This window comes from Prosopis cineraria, unplaced genomic scaffold (assembly GCF_029017545.1).
Source record: "Prosopis cineraria cultivar Desert tree isolate PC_DT_omini unplaced genomic scaffold, ASM2901754v1 PC11, whole genome shotgun sequence".
NCBI lineage: Eukaryota > Viridiplantae > Streptophyta > Magnoliopsida > Fabales > Fabaceae > Prosopis > Prosopis cineraria.
In genome coordinates this window covers 20,261,774-20,277,125 of record NW_026555342.1, presented here as the reverse complement: position 1 = coordinate 20,277,125, position 15,352 = coordinate 20,261,774, and the positions used below count along the sequence as shown (strand labels likewise).

Sequence of the window (15,352 nt, the reverse complement as noted above, 5' to 3'; positions counted from 1 at the left end):
GACCCTAAATTATAGATAAATTGATTCAAACAGTTAAGAACTGTAGTAAAAATATTAAAAACATATATTTTGTAAATATTAAATCTGGACCATTGGAAATTTAATCTAATGGCTAAAATGTGTAAGCAACAAAAAAGTGGAGGAGTGAATAGTCAAAGAGAAGCCAAGTTCAACGAAACTATGTGATATTTTTCACTTGATTTCAAAGTCTTCGCTATTAATATAAATGTCAAATACAACAAATAAATAACTTCAATTTAATTTTCAGTTGATCACTTGAAAAATATTTCTTTTATTTTATTGACGACTTGGAAATATTTCGTGTACGTAATCTATGTCCAAAAGAAGATTGTTCATAATCTCATTCACCCAATAAAAGTAAATAACACGGTATAGAGATATATGAGATATCTAAGTTATAGGCTTATAACACGATATAGAAAAGGAAAAGGAAAAACTTTTCTTAACATTTAAATATACCCCATAGCTGCTAAACAATCTATCAATTTACTCCATTTCATATTTAAATATTGACATAAACTAATAAAACTGAAAATAAAACTTATTTACATTACTCCTATTTCTGCTTGCTTAGCTTGAATTAACTCAAATTAAATCTACTATCAGGGTTAAGTTAAATAATATTAATCAATTGTGGATTAGCGTGTGTGTTATTCTCACTCACTCACTCCCGCATATTGTGATTATATTATTGAATATAATTAATTGAACAATTTTGAGATTTATGCAAAATAAATTTAGTGAATGACATTTTATGATATTGTTTGGGCTAAATATGAAACGTCGCTCAAATAAGTCACAAGACTAGTTGGGTTGAGTAATCGAAACATCAAGCCCAATATAATACAAGAATGCAAAAAGACAAAATGAATGATGAAATAAGTGCTGGTTCTCACGAACCAGAAGAGATCTCTGCACACGCAGGATCAGAATAGATATGTACACATAAATTGTCGTGTCTTGAATAAAGGTTTGTAGAGTCAACTTATGAAGAATTTTCAAAATGCTGACCGACATTAACAAATTTTATTGACCATATGTGTCATATATTCATTGTAAAATCGCGCGTGGATAAGGTTTGATGGATGAACATATGCAAACACATTTTTTTGTTAATATATATTTAAATTAACATCAAATCTAGAATAATTATCAACAAAGCATTGATAATGTCTGGTGTTCTCATAATAATAATAATAATAATAATAATAATAATAATAGTAATAGTAATAGTAATAATAGTAATAATAGTAGTAGTAATAATAATAATAATAATAATAATAAATATAAAATTTGAATAATTTCATTCACTTGGTAATTTGATTATTAATTTTTTAAAATTTAAAAATTTGGTAACAAACAGCCAGAAAATATGTAAAAATGGTTCTAATGCTTGGAGACTGGCCATCATATGTACTGGAATTTTTTTTTGGTTAAAGTATACTTTTAATTCTTTAATTTTATATAAAGTTTCAATTTGGTCACTTAATTTCATAAAAAATATTTTTTGTCCTTTAACCCTAACACCATTAGCTTTTAAATGATTATTTTTTATATCAGTTATTGTTATTTAAAAAATTAAAATTAATAAGGAAATATTTGAGAATATATTTTTAATATTTAAAAGTTCAATGTAAAATATTTTTGGGATGAAATTAATGATGTTAAGGTTAAAGAATTGAAAAAAAAACATGATTATTAGTTCATATAGTTTCATTAGATTTTGCTTTTAGTATTTATATCTTTTTTCAATATTTTCAATTCTTATAGTTTCAACAAAATTGGATGACATTTGTCATTCAAATCCCTAATGATGTTAAATTACAGAGACTATAAGAAATAAAAACAAATTATAAAGACTAAAAGCGAACTCGATGAAACTATAGAGACTAACCAAAGTAAGATATTGTGTAAAATTAAAAGATTAAAAGTATATTTAGTAAATTTTTATTTTATATTTTTCTTTTCCTCTGCATGCGTGCGCCCACTCAGTGCAACATAAAATAATAAATTTCTTGAGATTTAATTTAAACATCGACACTACTGCTGCTTCTTTTAAAATCCCCACATTCATAGTCATGTTATCTCAACTATCCACACCATTAATTGATAATTTTTTTACACGTTTCCTGTTTTACTTGCAAAATAAATATGATATATCTTACATAACCTGTGTATCGAATAAAAAGGAAAAAAACTACTACATCCATTCTCAAATATAAGGTACTAGAGAGGTTATTTTTATGTATTAATTAATTATTTCCAACTTTATTAAACCTAATTATAAATCTTCTCCCAGTTATAAATCAATTGAGGAGAGAATAGTAGAAAATTATTTAAAGGATTTTTGACATGTACAAATTATAGTCTTGAGTCCTTTGAAGGAAGACCGATGAAGACCAAAAAGAACAATTGATTAAGTTTTTCAATGACATCTTTTGATTAATAAGATACTCAAATATTTGGTTATTAATATGGTACAATGATATCATGCAATTCATGTTGCCAATCCTATATAGTGAAATAAAGTATCGTTATTGCATAAATATAATCTTTCCCCAAATAATACTTTTATTGGAGAGAGAAAAATTAACATTTGGGTTAAAGTGCAGAAATATTCATAAATATATTAATTTAAATATCAAGACCTTCTCATGTTCAATAATTGGACTTAGCTCATATCCCCCAATATGGGCAGATACTAACAAAATTGGATTACTTTAATTTCTTTTTCAGTTGACTTAGAAAATATTTTGTGTACATAATTCATGTTTAAAAGAAGATTATTCCTTATATCACGATGGTCTTGAAAATGAATCAAAAGAATCTCAATCATATATTAAAAGTAAATAACACGCCATAGAGATTAAAATATATTAACATTTCTTCAAATTCACTGGAATTAATCATTATAGAAACTTCTCTTTTATTTTTAAACCATACACTTTATGTGTTTGAAGAACAAAGAAAAGCAAGTATGGATGTATTTATATAACTAAATATAACTAAATATTTGAAGACAAAATTCTTTTTTCTTTGCTGAAGAACCGTCAATTCACACTATCATATAAATGACTCTAAAATGAAAAAATTAACGAAATTTGGTGGTCCTTTCTTGCTTGACTTCAAAGTCTTCGCTATAATATGGACAAATATAAAACAAACCATTTTACAAACTTTTTCTGTCCACATATTGTGGATAAATTTTACAATTTGGAAATCATTTTAATGTAGATGCCAATAGATAGCTTCTAATTTTTCACTTGACTTGGAAAATTTTCGTGTAACTAGCGTATTTAAGACTTTTCCTCATAATATGACGGGCGTGGAATTGCACCAAATGTATTAAATTTTGAATCATCCTAATTCATCCATTGAAAGTAAATAACACGTATAGAAGAAGAAAGAAAAACTTCTCTTTTGCATTAAAATATTGACACAAACGACAGAAACTGAAAATAAAACTAATTTACGTTACCCCGATTTCAGCTCACTTAGCTTGAATTATCTCCAACTAACACTACAATGAATGTTAAGTTAAAACATTAATCAATTGTGAATTAGCGTGTGTGTCTCACTCTCACTCACTCCCTCAAGCGTGGACGCATTGTGATTATATTATTTGATATAATTAATTGAACAAGTTTGAGATTCATGCAAAATAAAGTTAGTGAATGGCATTTTATGATATGTATAGGTGAATTGATGTGCCGTGAATAAAGGTTTGTAGAGCCATCCAATAAAGAATTTTCAAAATAGGTCCCATATTAACCAAATTTATTGACCACATGTGTCCTTATAATATTGAAGATAAGGTTTGATGTATGAACAAATGCAAGCACACTTTTTTTGTTAATATATATTTAAATTAACATCACATCTAGAATATTATCAACAAAGCATTGAATGTCTGATGCTCTTAACTACTACTAATACTAATACTAATAATAATAATAATAATATAAATAAAATATAAATATAAATATAAATATAAAATTTGAATAATTTTTTCAATTGGTGATTTGATTATTAATTTTTATAAATTCAAAAAGTTGGAAAGAAACAATTGGAAAATAAGTAAGAATGGTTCTAATGCTTGGAGACCGGCCATCATATGTACTGGAATTTTTCTTTTATGTTTTTCTTTTCCACTGCACGCGCGGATAGACATCCTTAGTACAACATCAAATAATAAATAATAAACAATTAGGATCTTAGGTGCAAGTAGCACATGTTATAATTCGTTTTATTGCCAACCCTCACAATTTAAAAGTTACAAAAACAAATAAAAATTCTCATGCATCACAAAATTAAACCACCAACGGTTTATTAATATCTTCTCTAAAAAATATTGCGTATAATGTTTCTGTGCCAATAATAATATACTGTTACAGTTACGCACAGCAAATAGGAGAATCGTATTGTATTGATAGCGTAAATGTCTCAGTCTCAATTATTACAAAGATGCAAGCACGAAAGAAAGGAAATAATGGAATTGTCATAAGGTATAGAAAAGGAGAAACAGAATATCAGAGGGAAAAGCTCATTCACATTCATCACCCCCTCTCTTACTGCCATTCGCAACTTAAAGACCCTCTATCTCAAGAAGCTTCCACGTGGGCTTCCTCTGGCGAGTGCTTCGATGAGAAACCTTCTCCAATTCAGCATGTTGGTCTAGCCTTGCTCTTAGCCCAAGTGTATCAAATCGTGGAGGCCCATAACGCACCTCCATATTAGATGTGGACGTCACATGCGTGACAATACCCGCCCCATGAAAACGGACCTTGCCCTCAAGGTCAAAATAGGGTTACAACAACTTTATATCCTTAAGTAATTCCCACGTGGGAGAATTAGAGCAATCCTACTAAACCAAAACTTCTGTGACCTGCTTATCAGCACGTTGACTTTGCCGAATGTCCAAGATATCAGTAGGCTGTGCGAGAGGACCCTCTGGTACAGAAGACAGAGGGAGTGGAAGCATCGGTCGATGACCATCTCCAAAACACTGCTTTAAGAGCGAGACATGGAAGACTGGGTATATGTAAGCCTCCGGAGGAAGGCCAAGACGATAAGCAACAGAATCAATTTTCTCCAAAATAGGAAATGGACCAAAGTAACACAAGGCAAGTTTCTGAAACTTGCGGAGTTGCATAGAATGTTGGCGGTATGGTTAGAGCTTCACATGGACTAAATCACCGATGGCAAACTGAGCTTCTGAACGATGCCGATCTGCGAAATGCTCCATTCGTTCTTGCACTTTCGATAGAGCAACGTGCAAATCAGCAAGAACTTCATCTCGGATAACTGAGCATGTACATTGAAAGGAGTATCTTCCAATGAGGCGTGATGAAGCACTGGGGGTGGGTCGCGGCTATAAATGATCTTGAAAGGTGACATGCCTAGTGAGTTATGGTAAGCTGTGTTATACCAGTATTCCGCCCATGGTAGGTACTCCAACCAACGCCGTGAGTGATCAAACACATAGCATCTAAGATACATCTCGAGAGTGTGATTCATAGCTTTTGTTTGTCCATCACTTTGTGGGTGATATGAGGAGCTAAGCTTAAGTTGAGTCCCCTGCAATTGAGATAAATGACGCCAGAAAGCACTAGTGAATGCTTTATCTCAGTCTGAAACTATTATCCTGGGTAACCTATGTAACTTCACAACATGATAAAGGAATGCATCGGCCACCGTTTGACTATTGTAATTAGTACACAGGGGAATGAAATGGCCATATTTAGACAAACAATCCACGACGACAAAAATGACAGAGAACCCATGTACCAATGGTAGACCAGTGACGAAATCCATAGAGATGTCTTCCCATATACGAACTGGAATAAGGAGGGGTTGAAGAAGGCCAGCTGGGTGTAGCTGTGAAACTTTAGCTTGCTGACAAATGTGACATTTTTGCATGTAGTCACGAATATCATTTCTCATTTTGAACTGATAAAATAGGGATGCTATGCATTGGAACATACGAAGGAAGCCTGCATGACCCCCAACTATTGAATCATGAAACTCATATAAAACCCGACGAATCAAGTCATCATCATCGTATGGAAGCACAAAGTGATTCCGCCAATACACATCCCCATGCTTCAAAACATAACTAGGGAAGATCGAACTCGTAGATACACTTCCTCCATGAAAACTGATTGTACTTGAGTCAACGACATGCATGAGACACAAGATAGAGCATCTGCTGCAGCGTTGGTGGACCCAGGTTTATATTTTATAGTAAATTGGTAACCCAGGAGCTTTGGTAAATAGGTTTCTTGCTCTGGTGTCTGAACACATTGATTTGTAAGGTGTTTCAAGCTGGCATGATCTGTATGTATTATAAACTGATGGCCAAACAGATAATGTCAAAATTTTGAGACCGCTTCTACTATCGCATATAACTCTCGATTGTAAACTAACCGAGCTTGCTATCAGTTAGAGATCTTTTTTGAAAAATAGGCAATGGGATGCCTATCTTGACACAATATAGCTCTTATCCCTGTTCTCGACGCATCTGTTTCTAGTATGAATGGTTTTGAAAAGTTGGGTAATGCCAAAATAGGGGCATTCATTAGGGTATCTTTTAAGGCATTAAATGCACAATGAGCTTCAGGGTTCCACACAAATCCATCTTTCTATAATAACAGAGTCGAGGGACTCGCGATGTGTGCGTACTGCTGTATAAATCATCGATAGTAACCTATTAAGCCAAGGAAACCCTTAGCTGGGACACCGTAGTTGCCACCAGCCAATCTCTCACAACTTGTACCTTTCCTTGGTCTACTTTTGTAATAACTCAGAAATTTTAAGTAAAAATTTAAAATATATAATAATAAATTTTAATTGTATTTGTATTAATTTTAAAAAATATTTTATCCTGAAGAAATGTTAGTCTAATAAGAGTATAATGATCTTAAATTTTAACTTAAACAAATTTTATTTCAATTAATATTTAATTTAATTATTTTAATTTTTGACAAATGAGGATGTAGTAACTTGATTGAACCCATATTGATTACTTATATGAAAGTTTAGAGTTTAAATTTTATTTAAATTAAATATGTTAGTTTTATTTTATATGGGAGAATTACTGAATGTGCCCTTGCCTATTATTATAAAAATATAATAATAATAATAATAATAATAATAATAATAATAATAATCTGATGGGGTCTTTAATGGTAATTTTTGCCATAGGCTTTATATATTATTTTCATTTCCTTTTTCTCTTTCATTCGGCGGTCTGAATAGAGCAGATTGAGGAAGGATCGCGATTTTTCTTCATTGCTCTTCTCCTCTTTCCCGTCACACTTTCTTCTTCCCATCACCGTTAGTTTGTCCACCGTTCTCCTCTCCATTCATTTTCTTCGGTGACAGTGAGTTGGATCCTTGGATTCTCTTCTATTCGGTTCATTCTTCCTTTGTTTTCCTCTACCCTGCGTCGCCTATCTCTCACTGCTGTGGGTCATGGCTCACTCGCTCGTCTACCGTATATCCACGTCGCCGGCATTTACTGCAGCTCCGTCGGCTGCTGTCCGTCAGACTCGTGGCTTTTGTCTCTTCTGCTCCTCTGTTCCAGATCGAACTCACTAGAGACATAGGGAAGCTCAGAATCAAACCCTCTACCATCTCTATTTCCTCGTCCTTCCTTCTCCAATGTCCTCCCCGTGTCACCGGCGATCGTGGATGCTCAGCACTGCCTTGCAAAAATGCCCAGGTTCTCCATGATTCTTCTTATCTCTGTTTTGTTTTTCTTGCTATATCTGCGTCGTCGGTGTGCGTAAAGGGTTGAGTTGCTGGAAGCTGTGGACGGTTGGAAACGTCCTTCTTGTTCGTTTTCTGTCAGTGTGTCTCTATAGGTGCTGCCATTAGCGAGTGAGTTATTTCCTCCTCTGTTTCGTCGATTTCCTTCTCTTCCCCTTCCTTGATTCTTTTTCAGCGACACACACACAGAGAGAGAGAGAGAGAGAGAGAGAGAGAGAGTGAGAGAGTGTGTGTGTGTGTGTGTGTGTGTGTGTGTGTGTGTGCTTGGCCTTTTTCCTTCCTCTTTTGTCCTAGTGTTCATACGGATGTGTGATCGGCTTTCATTTTTCCATGGTTATATAACTAGCTACTGCCTCTTGCTTCTGCTGCCACTGATTGAAGGTGAGGAGCTTCGAACTTCCTTCTCCTTGTTGGTTCTGTTGCTGTGCGTGCGTGTTTAAATTTCAGATTTTTTAATTTCCTCTTGCTTTGCTGCTGTGTATGTTCGAACAGAGGAGAAGAGGTTTGGGCAAGTTGGAAAGTTTCAGATTTTTGAAGCTAGATGTAGTGTGAATATGGATAATATTTGAGCTTATCTCTAATTCAATTGAAAGAATGAAATTTAGGAAGATTTATTAATTTAGATATTGATATTTAGAATTTTTGGGACAAGGTATCGAGGAAAAAGAGGTTTGGTATTTGTTTAAATATGGGTGCATATGAGATGTTTGATAAAATGCTTGAAAGGAAGTTGGAATTAGGAATAGAGATTTTTGGAGAGAAATGAACTTGTTATTATGGTTTAAGCGGTGATGCCTTCAAAATGTTTGAAAAAGTGTCAAATAGAATGAGTTTTATTTAGTTATGAACTTCTTGAAGTTGCATTAACTTTTATAAGGACATATTTGGTTTAGGTATCAATTATCTATGGATTTAACTTGAGTTTTGTAAAGAATTTTTTTATTATTATTATTTTTATCGTGAAGTTACTGTGAGACAAATTGAATTTTTGAAAATTACATGATTGATAATAATGTTATTTGAAGACTTGATTTTGGGAATATACCTCGATAAAAATGGGTGATAGAAGAGATTTGAAGTTCTAGTGTGATTAAGGATAAGTAGGAATTAAGGCATAAATCGTATTTAGTTGAAAACTTAAGTGATCACGATGTTGTTGCTAGTATAAAGAGTTTATTGAATTTGAGTAAAAATCATTTAATTATCTTCTACATTGAATAGGTTGTTTAGAAGAAGGAAGATTTGACTTTAAAGTGTGAATTTGCACTTGGGAACACTACAGGTAAGTGGATAACGTCCCAACTGATATTTCAATAAAATTTTTCACTGAAATATTACATATTTATACAAATCCTTTTTACAGCAATAATGTGATTATTGGATATTTTGTTGATTAAAGTATTTTATTTTTGTGAATTTATCTTTACCAGATTTGATAATTTTATTTTATGAGTAAATACAAGTTTGGATTTTAATTATGAGATTTTCATTCTTGAAATTATTGAATTGCTATGAAAAACAATTCATCATAGCATTGGCAATTGTTGATTATTCAATAAATGCAAGCATGAGCATTGAATATGAAATTTTATTATGACAAGTTTCAGTGCTTAAAATGTATTCATGCGAATTTAATTTTGAGAATGAGAACGGTATCTTAAAAGTGATGATTTTCTCACATGTTTGAAAATGGTTTTAAAAAGGGACTTTATATAGAACACTGGTTGCTAATGGCAGTTCCGTTAACCCTTGGCGCGCCATGGTACACCTAGCTAGCAGGGTGTTTATAGGAGGTGCTAGCCCCATGCGATGGCCAACGCACGTGGAACGGAGGGATGGTTATTCGTGAGCATAGTACTCATGTTTGTTTCGTGGCTTCGGCTGCGTTTGGTTACTTACCCTCGTGGATTGTGTGTCCACGTTTGTTTCGTGGCTCCGATTGCATTTGGTTACTTACCCTCGTGGATTGTGTGTCTGCGTTTGTATTCGTGGCATAAGCCGTGTTCCGTTATTTACCTTCGTAGACTGTGTGTCCATGTTTGTTTATCGTTCTAATAAGTCCTTAAAAAAATTTGTGAATTTGACTATTTGATGATTTTATATTTCATTGGTTTTTATCTAGTAAATTATTTACAACCATTTATTTCATTTATATGCTTTTTAGAAATCAAGTGATAAAAACATTTGTTATGATATTTTAATGGTTTAAGATTTTATAAAAAAAAATTTATGGAGTCACTTTATTTTGAAGTTTATTAAATTTTTATAAAAATTGTTGTCTATTTGACTTAATTATTTCAAACTTTCATTTTTAATCATGTTTAATTATTTATTGTTGGGACGTTATTCACTGAAAAATATTTTATTTGGTCTCAAATACCAAAGCTAATTTCGCACTCCTTGCTGATCTCTAATGGGCTCAGTGTTGAATTGATTAGAAGATTATTTTTGAAAATATCATCTTATTCATATAAAAATTTGGAAACCTATATAGTATCTTTTGGAAGTCCGATTTAGAGAGCTCCACATTAACTATAATTAGGGTCCTGCCTCTTTTTGTTATGTTAATTATTTGCCGCTGAGAAGCAAAGTTTTATATTATTGGATATATGTTGTAAATTTTCTGTTGAAGATATCTTCGATGGATTCTACCTTTAGGGGAGATGTTGTAGAAATTTTATAGAAAGTTTGATGTTTTGATTTATGTGAAGAGTAAAATTTGATATATTAATTTAAAACTTTTCTTAATTGAAGCTTTAGGGATGTGAATTTGTATATTTCATGTCAGTTATGTTAAAATTTTTGGACGTGACAACTTTAACCCCCCTTGGGAAACAAAGTGTCCCAGATATTTGACCTTCTTCTGTCTGAAAGAGCATTTCATGAGTTTCGCATGCAACCGCAGTTGTTGAAGGGTCTGCAAGACTAGCTCTAGATGTTACAAGTGTTGCTCCCAAGAGGAACTATATACAAGAATATCATTAAAGAAAATCAACACAAATTTGTGCAAATAGGGTTGAAAAACAAAATTCATAAGTGCCTGAAAGGTAGCGGGGGCGTTCGTGAGGCCACACGGCATCACTGTCCACTCATACAACCCTTGGTGTGTGCAGAATGCAGTCTTAGCTCGATCATCTGGTTCCATTAATATTTGGTAGTAGCCTGCCCTAAGGTCTAGCTTGGAATACAAAAAAAAGCCATGCAGCTCATCCAAAAGATCATCTACAGTCGGCATAGGAAAGGCATCTTTAATGGTCACAGCATTAAGGGCTCTGTAATCAACACAAAAGCGCTAAGACCCGTCCTTCTCCTTCACCAAGATAACAGGCGCAGAAAAAGGGCTACTATTGGGTTGTATGTATCCCTCCTCCAAAAGTTTACACACCAACTTCTTTATCTCTGCCTTTTGGTTGAAGGGGTATTGGTATGGTTTGACCTTGACTGGTCCTTCTCCCTTCTGTAGATTAATCCTGTGAACATAGTCTTAAGGAGGTGGTAGTCCCGGCTTCATGAACACCTCACAGTGTCATCGTAAAACAGCAATGAGATCCTTAGGTAACTCTGTTGGTAGCTGTAATGGTACCTCTTCGTCTAGTATACCCTGTTTCACCTATCCTTGGGGCACAAACAACTCAGTAATGGCATCAGTGTTATAAATCCAAATTAACTGGTGTAAGTGAGCTTGGGCTATAGGAGCTTATTTGAAACCATTGAGGGTAATAAAGTTGCCATTCTGTAGGAACCGAATCGTTGAAGCATTGTAGTCCGCAACATGTGGTCTTAGTGTCTCCAACCAAGAAGCTCTAATCACGGCATCAGCTCCAGTGACCGGTAAAATAAATGCTGGGAATGCAATAATGTGACCACTAATCTATACAGGTAACTTTGCTATGGCTAAATCACACTTTATCAATTAACTCGTTCCCACCAAATACCTGAAACGGTCGTATCGACTCCTGAGGAAGTTGTAAGTGCTGAACAATTCGAGGATGAACATAATTATCAAAGCTTCCTCCATCTAACAGCACTTGCATGTCAGTTCCATAAATCGACCTGTTACACTGAATTGTGGCTATGCCTGAAGAGCCTCGGAATGCACAGAGAGATAGGTGATGCAATGTACTAATCTCCTCAACTGAACCTTCAGTCACTTCTTGTTCATCTTCGGTACCGTGGTCTGCAGTCAACATCATTAATTGTTTCTTCCCACAATAATGAGATGGAGAAAATTTCTCATCGCAGAACTAGCAAAGACCTTTCTCTCTTCAAATTTGCATTTCAGCAGGTATGATCCTTCGAATCGAAGGTCTATTAGGCATTGGAAGCAATGGTGGTGTTGTCGGTTTGCTATTAGTTCCGATTGACAGTCCTTTTAATGATGACGCAGGCATATTTGCTAATGGTTTCCCACCTCCCATTGGTGATGGTGAGAAGGTAGTCTGCAGATGTGATGAAGTGGTCCCCAGTGCGTCACGTCTAGAATATATTCATCCTAACACCACCGCCTTCAGTAACGTGGTTGGTGCTTGAGCAACGACATCACGACATAAATCTGATTTCAACCCACCTATGAAGCAATCAATCAATGCACCTTCTATCATGTAGTCGGAACAGATAGTCTTCAAATGAATCATTCTGTACGAGCTTGAATAATTGCACTCGTGCACACTCATAACGAGTCGAGCCAAAATGCTCTTCAATTGCTCTAGTGAATGAATTCTAATCCACAAACTGATTCAATTTTAGCATCATCTGAAACCATAGGACTATTGGTCCCAACATATGTATTCCGGCCATGACTAACTTCTGTGCATCGGTCGTCTCGTAAAACTTAAAATATTGTTCATCTCTGAATAGCCAATCTAATGGCTCTATTCCATCAAACCTAGGAAAATCTACCTTCACTTGCTTGGTAGGGATAACTTGATATACTTGTTGTTGTTGTTCAACTGAGTTTTGACCTGTGGGTGAACCTAAATCGAGCCCAAAATTTAAGGATTCTGATCGGCGATTAAGGCTCTCCATGGACTTCATTAAAGATTCCAGCAATCCTTCGATTTTAGAAAATCAGTTGGTTGCCACATCCATCCACTCGTGCATCTTTTTCATCTTAGCTTGCAACTCTTTCATTTTGGTGTTGTTGGCCATTGAATTCTGCTCTGAATGAAAGCACTAAAATGTTATAGTTACACACAGCAAATAAGAGAATCATATTATATTGATAGCATAAACATCTCAGTCTCAATTATTAATGCAAGCACGAAAGAAAGGAAATAACGGAATTGTCAGAAGGTACAGAAAAGGAGATACTGCCATTCGTAACTTAAATACCCTCTATCTCACGAAGCTTCCACGTGGGCTTCCTTTGGCGAGTGCTTCGATGAGTAACCTTCTCTAATTTAGCATGTTGGTCTGGCCTTGCTCTCAACCCAAGTGTATCAGATTGTGGAGGCCCATAACGCACCTCCATATTAGATGTGGACATCGCATACATGACATATTCCTAATTTTATTCACGATCAACGTACAATATAATTCATATAATTCATTATCATAAACATACCATCTTGATAACCATGCACGGAGATGAATTCTAGTTGTAACTATTAAGCCTTCAATACATGTGTCAAATTGTTACAATTATAGTTGTAAATTTATTTAAAGAAATAGGAAAATCACATAGAGGTCTCACACAAAGGAATCAATTCCTATAAGATTTATTATCAACTGAATTAAGGTCATTGACAACATAGATGACGTTAGTTTAGTTGTTAATGAATCTTATTTTTATTGTTAATAAATTTTATAGTAATTAATTTTTTTGTATGAGATTTTTTCATGTAATTTTTTTTAAATAAATTTTTCATAGGAATCTGCCTTCAGCACATCTACACTTGTTTTCCTCCCTTAGCCATCAGCTCGAATATGAAGACAGTGTTGTGCTGTGTGTCGGGCCTAACAACCTTCGTTGTATCAAAGAAGAAGGCTTGAACCCAATACCATCCCCAATTAGAACTCAATACAAATCATTAATTTGACCTGAATTTAGATGGTGGCTCGAGAATGACTAAGTGAAATAAGACATACAAAAAGGTGACGTCACTTCTGATAATATGGGTCCCAGACAAGAAGTCTCACCTTTCCACTGCCACCACTTTTTAGAGCAATTTCAAGGAATTTAAATGGGTGTGTGCATGATATTTTTGATTGATTAATAAAATTCTCTTTTTTGATCAACAAATAAAAGGCGGATGCGTGTGAGTATGTGGTAAAATGAATGAGTCTACTAAATTTTGAGGATGATTGATCTTTTGGTTAAGATCAGTGTGGAAATCATAGAGAGAATATTAGAAGCCATGGAATGCAACTGAGAGAGAGCCTTGATTTTTTTGTTTTTTGGTAAAAGAAAGGGCCAAAGCCTAAGAAAAAAAAAAAAAACAGAAAAACAAAAGGCCTCAACCTAACTAGCAAACACCAAAAATTAGCCTCTCTCAAATAGAAAACCACATTTTTTGCCAAAAAAATTAAACTAACTCTTTTTAGGACCTGATGCCAACAAGTGGTCCCCCTAGGCAACTCAAAACTCTAATTTGCAAGACCATCCGCCAGCTAGTTCCCTTCATATGGAGAAAAAGACAATTTGACATCCCTAACATCCTTCTTTAACCTACAGATTTTTTGAAAAAATAGATCTTCAACCTTGTCTTCTTCCAGTCTCTCCAACCTTTGAACCAGAGCCAAAGAATCTAGCTCCAACATTACTTGATGAAAACTGAGCCTTCTACAACAATCTAAACTAACAAGCACACCCCAAGATTTAGCCTCAAAAGTACTACCGAATCCTATATTATGACTAAAGCCAAAAATCTAGTTACCAACTTCATCCCTCACAACTCCTCCACAACTAGCATGAAACCTCATAGATCTATAAGCTCCATCCGTATTAAGCTTTACCCACCCCTCACAAGGAGGCTTTCATCTCACTAACCCCCTTGTCCTACCACCAATCCCTTCCAAAAACCCATTTCTAGCTCTAACCCTTTTTGCAATAAAACTTAAGATTCTCCTCGTAAGAAATGAAGAATCCCTCACCTCTGGCCTTCCAAAAATCTTCCTATTTCTTCCTTTCCATAAAAAACCAGCAAGCAGTGCCAAAAATCAAACACCATGGAGAACCTTTACACTGTTTGGTACATTTCTCTAAATTAACCAAAAGCCAAGATCTCAAGTCTGCATAAAAGAAGTCATTTCAATCATCCTCCTAAGCAATCCTTGCCAAATTTCTCAAGCCACAATACAAACATATGGAGTACATATTCACTTTCCTGACATATTACACATCCATCAGAAGCACCCCATCTCTGAGTTTAAATACTATTTGTGTGTAGCCTATTATGACCCACCATCCTTAAAAAAACTTTGATTCTTTCAACTCCTGGCCATTTCCAAATAAGTAACCACAAGCAGTCCTGTTAAGCCCAACTATTCTTCATCAAACACCAATATCCCTCCTTAACAGTATACACTCCCCCAGCACCCCCTTTCCATCTCCATCCATCCT

General features: G+C 34.4%; 1 long non-coding RNA gene across 2 annotated transcripts; it reads left to right on the top strand.

Moving 5' to 3' along the window:
* The first annotated feature begins 7,284 nt into the window (after window positions 1-7,284).
* LOC129285408 (uncharacterized) lies at window positions 7,285-12,862 on the top strand. 2 transcript variants are annotated; one of them, XR_008587189.1, is made up of 4 exons: window positions 7,285-8,172; window positions 9,013-9,073; window positions 9,529-12,076; window positions 12,179-12,862. It is a non-coding gene; the product is annotated as an uncharacterized LOC129285408 (long non-coding RNA). The 2 variants fall into 2 exon arrangements; XR_008587188.1 differs by having other exon boundaries at window positions 9,013-12,076.
* The last annotated feature ends 2,490 nt before the right edge of the window (window positions 12,863-15,352 follow it).